Source organism: Anser cygnoides, chromosome 1 (assembly GCF_040182565.1).
Source record: "Anser cygnoides isolate HZ-2024a breed goose chromosome 1, Taihu_goose_T2T_genome, whole genome shotgun sequence".
Classification (NCBI taxonomy): domain Eukaryota; kingdom Metazoa; phylum Chordata; class Aves; order Anseriformes; family Anatidae; genus Anser; species Anser cygnoides.
This window is the reverse complement of record NC_089873.1, coordinates 50,070,002-50,082,507: the sequence shown is the minus strand read 5'-3', so window position 1 is coordinate 50,082,507 and position 12,506 is coordinate 50,070,002. Positions and strand designations below refer to the sequence as shown.

The 12,506-nt window shown below is 37.9% G+C and overlaps 1 long non-coding RNA gene across 2 annotated transcripts in view; it reads right to left on the bottom strand.

Annotated features, from left to right (window-relative positions):
- Positions 1-669: 669 nt before the first annotated feature.
- Positions 670-12,506, bottom strand: part of LOC106036972 (uncharacterized) — a 36,881-nt gene continuing 25,044 nt past the window's right edge. Inside the window, exons 5-7 of one of the 2 annotated variants that reach the window (XR_010830715.1) lie at positions 7,296-7,380; positions 2,776-2,869; positions 670-1,618 (exon numbers count right to left, since the gene is read on the bottom strand). This is a non-coding gene — a long non-coding RNA (uncharacterized lncRNA). The remainder of the gene's footprint in view (positions 1,619-2,775; positions 2,870-7,295; positions 7,381-12,506) is intronic. The other variant, XR_010830716.1, reaches the window with a different exon arrangement.

The following is a 12,506-nucleotide window of genomic DNA, read 5'->3' as shown; positions in this document are numbered from 1 at the left end:
TTTTGCAAGATGATGGCTTTGTCCTACTGCACTGGGAATACCATCATTCTCAGGATGTACTCAACTAGGAAAGCATTAGATCCTAAAACAATATCAACAGGAGGAATTCTTCAGACAAATCTGACAGATCTCCGCAACTCAGAGATGTTAGTGCCAGACACAGAATTTAATACCACTCATTAGATTTTGATAAAATGCTCTATGTTCTGCTCCGCTGAGGAATGTCCTTGTGCTCATGATCTAGACATACAAACATCATGGCTGGTAGCAGTGGTGAAATGTAGAAGAAGTTTACCTTAAACCTTTGTTGTTTAACCTCCTAAAAGAAGATCTGTGTTCTTTTTCCATTTATGTCATCTATCTTCATAACATTATATTTGTTGTAATTTTCTTTTCTACCAGGACTTTCAGCATGAGTTTAGGATATCTTAATGAGTTTCATACTAAAATGAACGCACCTGTTCAGTAAGTGATAGTCTCTCTCAAGAACAAGCCATGGCTACACAAAGGTTTGATTACAAGCAGACTCTGAACTAGACATCTGTAAAAACTGCTGAAATTTGTGTTTCATCTAAGTATACAGAAATCTAAATAGCAAATAGAAAAATTTTACTACGGAAAACAAAGTGTGTACTGTGTTTATTTCAGATTTAATTATTGAGGCTTAATTTAAAAATGAATATATACAGATGCATTGATCAGAGGATAAGGTTGTCTTAAAAGTCTCTGGGTAAGATTTCAAAGTTACTGATTACAGACAAGAAAAAGAAAAGTTTTGCTTTAATAAATTTGAGTGCTCATCATTTTCTGAATATTATTTTGTGGTGTCTGAAATTAGATTCTCAATCATTTTTGAAATGATTATTTCTTAGGACTACCACAGCATCCACTGACATTAAATTGTAAGTTGCAACTGATTAATACAGGTTCTCAGTTTTTAAATGCCTTTTGCGAAAGACAGATTTGAATTCCTGGAAAGTATTAGTATGTAATTTGTTTTCTAGGATCAGAATAATAACTGAAGTAATTGTACAAAAATCCTTTTATTCAGTTGCAAATGTTCAGTCACAGAATCACAGAATATCCTGAGTTGGAAGGGACCCACAAGGATTGAGTCCATCTCCTGACTTCATGAACACCAACATGTCTGGGGCCATGACCACTTGCATGGAGACTTTGTTCCAGTGCCTGACCACCCTCTCAGTGAAGAACTTTTGCCAAATATAAAATCTGAACTTCCCTTGATGAAATTTTAAGCCATTCCCTTGGGCCTATCATGGGCCACCAGAGAGGAGAGATCTGCAGCTCCCTCTCTGCTCGCTCTCATGAGTAAGTTGTAGACAGCAATGAGGTTACCCCTAAGACTCATCTTCTTCTTCTCTAAGCAGAACAAACCAATTGGGCTCAGCTGTTCCTCGTAAGTCAAACCCTCTAGTTCTTTCATCACCTTTGTTGCCGTCCTTTGAACAGACCAAAGTAGTACTCAAGGTGAGACTGTACCAGTGCTGAGTATGGTGGGACAATGACTTCTTTTTCCATTAGCTGTACTGAGCTTAATGCACCACAGGATATTGTTGGTCCTTCTGGCCACCAGGACATACTGTTGACTCATATTGAGCTTAACGGGAAAGAGGAAGAAATTGGGTACATATAAACTTGTTGTTTCCACTTTTGTTGATTCCAGAATCCTACAGAAAAATATAAAACTAACTGAGCTATTTTAAAAGATCTTTTACATTAGATTTGAAATAGACTTTCAAAATTTTTGTTTAAACAAATTTGGACTTCACATTCTATATTTCAGAGATGGGGTACCCTGCTGCTCTGCAATGCAGATTTTACAGAGATCCTTAGCTTAGCAATTACTGATGATCTAATTAAATGAGGAACTATTGATACAGCTATGCAAAACTTTAATGATGATATTCTCCATTTCATTACAGAAGGGGATCTCTGAAGGGAATCAGACTGATGTGATTCACCCTGTACTGTGCTAGGCTCATCTGCTTCTTTGTAGAACTCTGTTCCTCTAAGAAGTCCGTCATCCAGCAAGACTTGAACCCTTAGCATGTATATCATCAATTTCACTCATATGTGAAGTTTAGAGTTTTCAGAGTAACACAGCAGAAGAACTTTCCTACCTCCTCCTTCCTCCTCATCTCCTGGGATATGGCTTCTCTTCATATGGAAATCCTCTTTAACCAGCTCTTAAGAGACTAAAATATAAAGGGTTCTGCCTATATTCATTCTAACAGGTGAAAATAGAAAAAGTACTTTTTTTTTTCTTTTTTTTTTCCCCTGGATTATTGCTGTAATACTTGTTTCTAAAGAAACTTTTGGGCAACAGGAAGAGTATTTCGTGGTAATAACAGTGGTGTGACATTAAACAGACAGGAAAAGCATGAATAGGATAAACACATCACAACATTCAGACTTATTTGAGCAGAAAAAAGACTCTAACTATAGGTCTTTACATTTTCATTTTTTGACTTGAAGGCATGTCCTAAAATAATAAAGAGAAGCCAGAATTAAGCTGACATGTGGCCATCATCATTCTGAACCTTTACCTTTCTGTCCCTTTCTCCCTTTAAGCTCGTCATAGATTTTAAGCATTTGGGGATAAGATTTATGTCTTACTAAGCTTTTGCAGCAGAAGACTGAAACATAAATCTTTATGATGATCTGTGGATACCATCTCAATAGAATCAATAATGCAGCCATGTTATTTGAAGACTTCTACATATAACCATCTGGTTTCCTGTAATACTGTCTTACCTTGATTATTATGTAGATTGCTTTCTTCCACAAATCTGTTTCCAGTCACAGGAATGGAACATGAACCATGATTAGGAAAAGTAATAAACTAAAACTGAAAAAAAGAGAAAAAAAATAATATAAATCTCTTTTCTCAGTGCAAAAATCATCCAATGCACATCACAATTTAAAAATGGAAAAATATAAGGCTGTATATGATGTCTGAAGTCTCATGAATAATTCACGTGACAGCCTTACCATCAAGCTGAATGTGTCTTTATCTTGCTTTATATATATATATGTATGCACATTTAAAGAGATAAATAAACAGTGATCATTTCTCTTGTAAGCTTCTGGATGAAAATTACAGGGAAAAATATTTCATTTTGGAATCCTTCTAATATTGGCCAAATAAACAAAAGGCTAAATTAACGGAATAGGAGCAGAAGTGATCAGTCCTTAATGACATTCACAGTTGTGAATTCTCAACTGTACATGAGGAGACTGGAGCCCAAAATGCCCAAATATTTCTTAACTAGCGGATGGGTGTGTTTTTGGATTTTTTTTTCTCAGTCTTGCTTGCAACGTTCATAGGTTCATTTGAGAACAGACTGGAATACACCTTTCTTATAATGGTTCTAGAAACTGAGGCAGAGAAATACTCACTGTAGAGCTGGGCAAAAAGGAACAGTTCTGGCAGAAGATGGTGAAAACTAATACACTTTTTTATCCGAAAGGTGGGAGACTGAGATGGGTGTCCCCTGTGTTGAATTAAGTCCCTTGGAATGGACCTACTAGTTAAATTAAGACCACCTCCTCCTGTGGGACTTCGGTGGATATTGAGCTGAAACATTTTCTTACTTGTGTGTGTCTAGGTTGGGATGAACCCTTAAGTGAACAATTATATTCTACTGAAGTTTTTTACAAGCTTCAGTACTATCTTTTGATGCAGGCTTTTTAATCGATAAAAATGGGTGTCTTTGGGTGAGGAATAATGCAGATGATTGTGTATGCCCACATTGGTTTCAGAAAGAAATGTGAATAACATTTAGTCTAAAATATAGATAAATATTTAAGTCATCAGGAATGAAAGTATGCCAACTTGTAGTTTTCTCTGGTTAACAATGTTCCTGCTCACTTGAAAAAGGGTGTGTTTTTTTTAATGATTGCAAGTAGCCAGGGATATGGCCTTACATTCTAGCTACGAGATGACATTTCCAGCAGGGAATGTTGTCTCCTGCCATGCTGGAACGATCTATCAGCAGGTTCATAAAGATAAGAGTGACACCTAGTGAATGATTTTACACTTCCAATATTTTTTTCTGGGGATAAAAATGGTGGAAAAGGAGTCCTTATTCATCTCCTAACCATTACTTATTAAAGAATTATTTACCCTATTAAAGAATTGAAGGAATTTCATCCTGAGATATTTTAATAGTATTATACTGTAATATTAGATATTAAATAATTATATTAGGTATGTCTGGTATGTCTACATCTTTAATTATATGGCATCTGGTATAAGGCTACATCTAAATACAAGAATCCTCTGCTATTTATTCTTTTTCAATAACAGCATGACATAAAGAAAGAGCAAGAACTGAATTCTCTTCTTCCTTCAGATTAATTTCACATTATTAAACAATAAAAACCCAACACTTTGGGTCTTATCACACATTAGGCTCTTTTTATTTTCATGAAACTATAATCAACACATTCTCAATGTGGAAAAGAATGAAGGGCATATTTCTTATCATCATAAAGTGGGCAATATAAAAATTATTCTTTCGTAACACTGGCTGAAAAACAGTTTTAGTTCTTTCTCCTTTTTAACAGGCTTTCCACAGTACTCCCTGAATCTCAGCTCTAGAATTGCTTTAAGATAAAGTTTAAACAAACACAACTTTCATTTGCTATCTGTTACTTTAATATAATCAAAAAAGTACTGGCATTTAAATACTTTTTGCTGTTTGTCCTTTAACTTTTTGTCTGTTCAAAGAAACAGAAGCAAACAAAATCCATAAGCAGTCCAAGATGTTGATTTGTAGATTCCAAACCTGCTGATTTTTTTTTTTTTGTTCTCTGGTAGATATTATTGTAAGAATCTATGTTTTTCCAAGGTAATAGAGATATCTAATTTTTAAAGGTCACCACAGAGAACAAGACAACTTTATTAATTCATGCTGTAAGGAAAACAAATCTTTCAATTTTTTAAATCAAATACATATTGTAGTGGTGGTCCTGTGAAGACTGACACTTAAAATGTATTGCAGTTATCAGAATAAAACACTACAAACTTCTGGGAGTCAATATTTTCAGCTTGTACTGTCCATGTGATTGCATGTCAAAATCAGCAAAATTGCTAGATTGACATGGGCTGCCAAATACCAGCAGGTCAGAGCATTACACCTATTGTAAAATGGAATTTGTAATAAAGAGATAATTTTGTGACATAAATTCAAAACTAGCTAACAGTAAAGACAAGATTTATTCTGACTTACAGCAGCTAACATCTACCAATTAATTTTATTAGAATTTATTATATTCTGTTCGGGATCGTTTCTGGGTGGAATTTTCAAGACCCATGAGATACAAATGCTGTTTAGGTCAGTATGCACTTCACTAAAAACAAAGTAGGAAACTGAAAGCCCTGCATTACAACAACTTGGATACACAGATGATCCTGGTAATCAGTAATACGTCCCTTTTTAAACACTGTTAGAAAAGTTTTTGAGTGTGTGTGGTTGGGGTGGGGATAGTGGAGCATCACTATTTTTATTCCACTTCAAGTTTTGTTGGTACTCAGTCTTCAGAGTTGCAAAGTAGGATCCTCCTGCAATATACATATATTTAAATGAAGGTCTTAATGTACTTCAGAGGGCAGTAAGACATTCTTACTGCCTTTCTTTCCTGCCTGTTATACAGCTATATTTGCTCAGCTGTAGAGTAACAAGACAGTTGAACTAATATCTTACAACATCAGTAAAGGCTTCTTAATAACATGACTTAAAAACTTTAATTAGTTTTCCAAAAGACACTATCCTGTATTTCCAGACTTCCCCTGATTTGGACCTGGTCTTGAGTGTTTCCATCTGTACATGGATTGATACAAATCCTGTAGCACAACACAGCCTCCAGCACATTACAACACTCATTGCTAACCCTGTGTGGACTTTATGCCAACAGAGGCTATCACCTAAGGGATCCATAAAAGGAATGTATTACAGAACTGTGTTCTTCAGGTTAGCATGGTTATAAAATGTACTCTGTCTCCTTCCCAGAATGAAACACAGGAAACTATATTGACAGTCATAAAAGGAGGGAAAGGAGGTTACTAATAAGCCTATTTATAAGTAAGGATGTTTCTCAGTATCACAGTAAGAACATTAGTTCAACTTCTTCAACAATATAAGAAAATCCACCCAGAAGAAATTCTCTTAAGATTGTCTTAATGCTGAAGCCATCCAAAACACAACATCTCTCATATATTACCATGCAATAGATACATCTTCTTTTCAAAAGACCAGATACTCTATACTCCCCAGAAAGCTCAACACAATTGTGCTCCAGCCGGTAGTAATTGCTAACCTCTTAATGCTGGCAAGACATTCTTTTAAGAAGATACACTTGCTTAAGCATTCATCAGATAGGTCTCATAAAAATGTTGTAAAGTACTTGTTGGACATCACTGTGCCTAGCTTTCAAGAGTGTGGCCCACAAAAGGATCAAAAACCTATACAGTAACTATGCATGGGTACATCTACTGAAGATAGTCAGCTATTCCCTTCAGCCAAGTTCTGAGCTCTGCAGAGTGTACAACCTCTGAGACAGCATCGTGCAAACCCTGTTGAATGTTGCTTCAACAGTGCTGTTTTCTGTCTCACAGCAGAACGTAACTGGAGAGAATGAGCTACTGATTGCACTTACACATGAGGACATCTCTCATATGTCACATGCCTAGGAAACATTAGGCCCCTCATGGTGGAATAACCCTACTCATTGTGATAGTAAGATACAACAGGAGCTGTGCCTGAAATTCCAGTGCTTAGGAAAGACAGAGGTAAACACTTCCATGCTATGCAATTTTAGAACTCAAATCTGTCCATGGAGGTAGAGATATCTATTCAGAGAAATATCTCAGCAGTGTTCACTTTTTTTTTTTTTTTTTTGTGTAATACAGTTAGTTCTATATTCATAAATTCCAGAACATCCCTCATTTTGTGGATTTCTAACTATTCTCTTTACATAATAAATTGACTAAAGTGGTTCTTCTCTTTGAAACTCACATCATCTGAAGTATCTGATTTCTTCTAACAGTTCTGCAGATAGAAATTTCCTTATTCAAGTTTGGCTAAATACACACAATGAAAGATAAATATAAAATCTAAATTTTGATTTTGTGTGAGCTTTCTGTGTCTCTCTTTAAAGTCATTTCAACATTCATTTATTCATCTTTCCAGTATTGTTATAGGGCAGAAAAGTATTATAACCCTTATAATAAATGAAAAAGTTCAGTCCTGTCAAACAAGTTGGTCACTCACCTAAAAAATATTACAGTTCTATGACTAGAATCTGTACATCCTGCCTTGCAGACACGGCTTTTTCTTAAAGACTATCTTCTCTTTTCTGATATGAAAAAAAAAAAAGAGAAGAGAAATACAGAAATAATATATAAAAATGCCTAGCAATATTTCCTCAGTTATATTAGATATTGCTAAACAAGAAAGTAAAACAGAGGTTAAAGTAAACAAGTGTTTTTTTTTAATTTATTTTTATTTTTTATTGAAGCACAGGAGGGGCCCAGATGATCTTTCATTAGTTCTGTCTGCATTAAAAAGTATTGGGAACAGCTGTAGAAAGCACCTGATGGTGCTGAGGATCTTATGTCCATGAAGCATGTTTCAGGATGCTTTACCTTGAACTGACTCCAATATGGTCACAGAACCATAGAATGGCTTGGGTTGGAAGGGACCTCAAAGATCATCTAGCTCCAACCCTCCTGCCATAGGCAGGGATGCCACCCACTAGATCAGGTTGCCCAGGGCTTCATCTAACCTGGTCTTGAACACTTCCAGGGATGAGGCATCCATAACATCTCTGGGCAACCTATTCCAGTGTCTCACCATCCTCTTAGTGAAGAATTTCCTCCTAACCTCTAATGTGTATCTTGCCTCTTTTAGTTGAAAACCATTCCCCCTTGTCCTGTCATTATCTGATCGAGCAAGTTGCTCTCCATCTTTCTTATAAGCCCCCTTTGAGTATTGAAAGGCTGCACTGAGGTCACCCCAGAACCTTCCCTTCGCCAGGCTGAACAGCCCCACCTCTCTCAGTTTTTACTTTTAGGAGAGGTGCTCCAGCCCTCTGATCATCTTTGTGGGCCTTCTCTTGACCCACTCTAACAGATCCACATTCTTCTTGTTCTGGGGGCCCCTGAGCTGGACGCAGAACTCTAAGTGTGGCCTCACACGGGCAGAGTAGAGAGGCACAATCACCTCCCCTGACCGCTCATCTGTCGATGCAGCCCAGGATGCAGTTGGCCTTCTGGGCTACAAGTGCTCACTGCTGGCTCATGTCAAGCTTTTCATCCACCAGAACGCCCAAGTCCTTCTCTGCAGGGCTGCTCTCAATGAGTTCTTCTCCCAGTCTGTACTCATGTCCAGGATTACCCCGACCCAGGTGCAACACCTTGCACTTTGACTTGTTGAACCTCATTAACTTTACTTGGGCCTGCTTCTCAAGCTTGTCCAGGTCCCTTTGGATGGCATCCCTTCCTTCTGTTGTATCAACTGCACCACTCAGCTTGGTGTCATAATGCACTGGTCCCACGCACTGAGTGTCCTCAGCAGCTGCAGAGCTTTAGATGCAATCCAGGGAGGATTCTTTCTGTCTTGGTTTCACCCAAAAGCATCCCATTTCATCCACTCTGAGTCCTCCCTGTAATAAGAACCTGAGACTAGCAAGTTGAAACAGCCAGGATATTTGCTTTAGTGTGATCCACATCCAAGCATAAACTCTGAAGTGGACATATCCTTTTTCTTTGTTTTACCATTAGGCACTAAGTCTAGTTTGCTTAAGAGTAAGGCTTGGACCTGTGAGAGACTTGGGGAATTTCGCCTCTCCTCTCTACTAACTGTAGGAATGACAGCTCTTGGATTTAGTGCAATAATATATTCCTCTGAGCTCTTTGGGACTTGCATCCTAATTCCATTTATCTGGGAAAAAGAGAAACAGCAATTTGCCCTTGAGGTGACAGCTACCACCACTTAAACATTAATATCTTGTCTCATTAAGCACAAAGGTGATAGGATTGAGGAGTAATCCCACAATTTTATAGTCTACATCATTTGACAGCACTGAAAATTAGAAGAATTATCACAAAAACAAAATGTTGAAATGGAGTATGAATGACAAGATGTCCAAAAGGGGCAGTGATCTGAAGGACTCCTGCTGTGCCCATCCTCTGCAGCAGCCTGCAGAGACAGAGCTATACACAGGCACTGATTCTTCTACCTAATAAGTGAACACTATCACCACTTTCTTCCACTTCAAGAAAAGCTGTTTCTGGAAATCTTTCTATAGCACCCCTATACGTAGAACTAGGCCTTTAAGGGACAATAAAAAAAACTTTGTGGCACAGCTAAAACATTGAAATCTTGGCTCCAAAGGATTTTAACAGCAAGATTTCACCTTTAAACTCAAAACTGTACCAGTTAGCCATGGAAATATGATTTATACCTTTCTCTACATATGCTAAAATTGTAAGAAATTGTGGCAGGACTCTGCTATTCCTCATGCATGTCATGGATGAGCTAAGAAGAACACACTTGGAATTGTGTCCTTTTGAGTATTCTCTCCAGTATTCCTTGGTCATGTCCAAAATTAGTAAGGAATGGATGTAACTGGGAAAAGAATGGAATTGCAGGTTAGTATTTGTAAATCACTTATGTTTAGAGTTATTTAAAAAAAATTGTAGCACATGAAAAAAGCTTAAGGAGTGAGATGCAATCGCCATGTGCAGCGTGGAATATTGATTATAAAGAGATGGAAGAACATTTTTGTCTCTGTTGTCTGGAATAAACAATTGTATCATACTACCCTGTAGTTGCCTCACTTGCACAGAAAATAACATTTTACAATAACTTAATTCTATATGAATGAATTATCCTGGGAAATAAACCTTTTTTTTGACTGTCTTCAAGTCCTGCAGACATTTACATAGTAAAAGCACAGGAAGCAAGATCTTTTGAAAGCTATAAGACTACTCACGTATTACAGACTAACTGCATGTATTCTTACAATACTAGGATTTGTGGTTTTAATATGGGATGCTGGGCTGACCTGGGAAAATAATTTTGACCAAAACATCTGTTGGAAAAAAAAAAAAAAGCAACCAAACAAAATCAAAACAAATATTTCATGAATCTCTAGTTACATTTGCCAAATTTGTTGGATTAGAAGACTTTCCTATGCTATCAAAAAACAAAAATGTCACCATTTTTATCTCTGCTGATGTGTAGCTTTTGGGGAAAAAATATGGAAAAAAATATGATTTATGAAACACCTCAATTTTTAAAAGTTCAGAAATACTTTGTTTTGAGACTTAGTTTTATTTTAAATGTACTTACAACTCATTTTATATTTTTCTGATTTTTCTCATCTTGACACTATGTGAAAATAAGTATTGAAAATACGCGTGTACATATAAATACGTACTACTGGAAAATCACAGTTCTACTTATAAATGTTAAGGGAGGTGAAGGGTGACAAGTGTGGCCACCTCCTCCAGCTGCTCTAGCCCAGGGCCACTCCTGTCAGGCTGCTGGGGCCCAGCCCAGTGCCTGGGGTCCCAGGGTCTCAGCCCAGGCTGGGGATGCGGCTGCCACCTTCCCCTTTGCAGGTCCCACCAGCAGCAAAGCAGAGCACGTATCCAGAGACACATGGGCTGCCTTCAGCAGCATTTACACATGGGCCTCACTTAAAACACAGACACACAGATGAGGCCCGTTCCTCCTCCAGCTGGTACAGACGGAAGGTCACTGGTGCAGGCACACACAGAGCGCTCTTCAGGTTCATAGGCACACACACGTGTGGATCCTTCAAGTACCGGCATGGCTGCTCTGTGTCACACACCCCTGACTGGATTCTGGGCCTGCTTACCCACTTTAAGGGTGGCCTACTGTCTGCTCCAGCCTGAAGTTTGCTGCACACATGCAGCACTCACAGACTCGTCCCTCACGCACACCACATTCGCAGGTCTCCCTGGGCGTACCAGCACGGCCCCCCTGCCTGTCTGATACCCCGGCCTGGATCCAAGGTGCCCGCTACTCGCTGCCTGGTCCAACTTAAATTTTGCTGGCAAATACACAGATGTTCTCTATTTCTTCTATACCTTATATATGAAGGGTACTTTAAAATATTTTAAGAATATAGATTGAGAAGAAACTTGCTGATTCTCATAACTTTATCTTACCAGTCTGATTGCTACTGTGCAACGTGAAGTGACTTTTCATCACCTTATGTTGCCACAGGGCATTAGAGAGGAATGAATACACGAATTCAAGGTTTAGGGTGCCTCATGGGAAGCCACACAAATAAAATGGCATTTAATCAATAGAAGCAAATGCAAAAGCAGAAAGCCAGAAAATGGAAAAACTGGGTTAGGAAGGAAAAATGAGAAATTTATGAATACATTGTGAAATGTAAAAGCCGCATTCTGAGCAGAATATGCATAGTGACATCTGAGTTGCAGATTTATGTGCACATTTAAAAGAAGAACAAGATACCCCTACTCCCTTAGTCCAATGACTAGGGAATTGCTGCAACTGTGGTTTTTAATCCCGCATGTTGAGAAGAGTTTGGAATATGGTTGGCTGCCTCCTAGGAACACACATGGGCACACAGTATGAAGCTAGTGAAGGAGCATGTGGTTTCTTCCAGCCATGTTTCCCTTTCCTGCTCCCAATCAGGCATTCAAACATAGACTGCTATGATGAGGGGAGAAAGTGGGGCATTTTTGGTTACTAAGTAAAAGACAGGAAGACAGTGGCTGACTTGTTCTGTACTTTCTTTTCTCTTAGAACAGATAGAGGACAAAAATACAGGAATTTTCTGTAGTAAAAAGAAAAATCTCCCAGTCTTTATCATTTTTCTCTTTGCATAAGTTGACAGTGCTGCTTCATCTCTGCTTAGGAAGGCCAAGAAACTAAACAAAGCAGAATCCAACACATAGTAATTTTTTTTTTCTATTGTTCATCTGGTATAAAAAAGGCAGTGGGACTAGTATGTTTATGTTTCCTAGATCTAGGGTGGGGGCTGTTGACTCTAGCAGCTAATGGTGATGGACTACATTCTTCTTTCATTTTGTACTGGGTAGTAAAATCTTTCTGAAGCCCTTTAGAAAAAATAAAGATAATGATGGTGACACAGTCCAGTAAAATAATGGTCTAATGACACTGAATCGGAAAGATAACAGCAAAGTATGAAGTGTAACAAAAAAAAAATCAATAACCTCAGTGTTGGTCTTTCAGTATTAACTCTGTTGTCTATAGAAGCTCCATTTGGCACTCCATTGGAAATAGCTTGTGCTTAGTTTTTCCAGGAACTTGCTCAAAGTCTTTCTTACCTAGCATCAGCTACAGAAAGCTTTGCTCTTTGGGGACAGGTTTAGGAATTGGTAAAAGAAAATGGATAATCAGAATCATTATTTTCGTAGCTTTTTGAATTTACTGTACAGTATGCTGTTATGAAAGCCT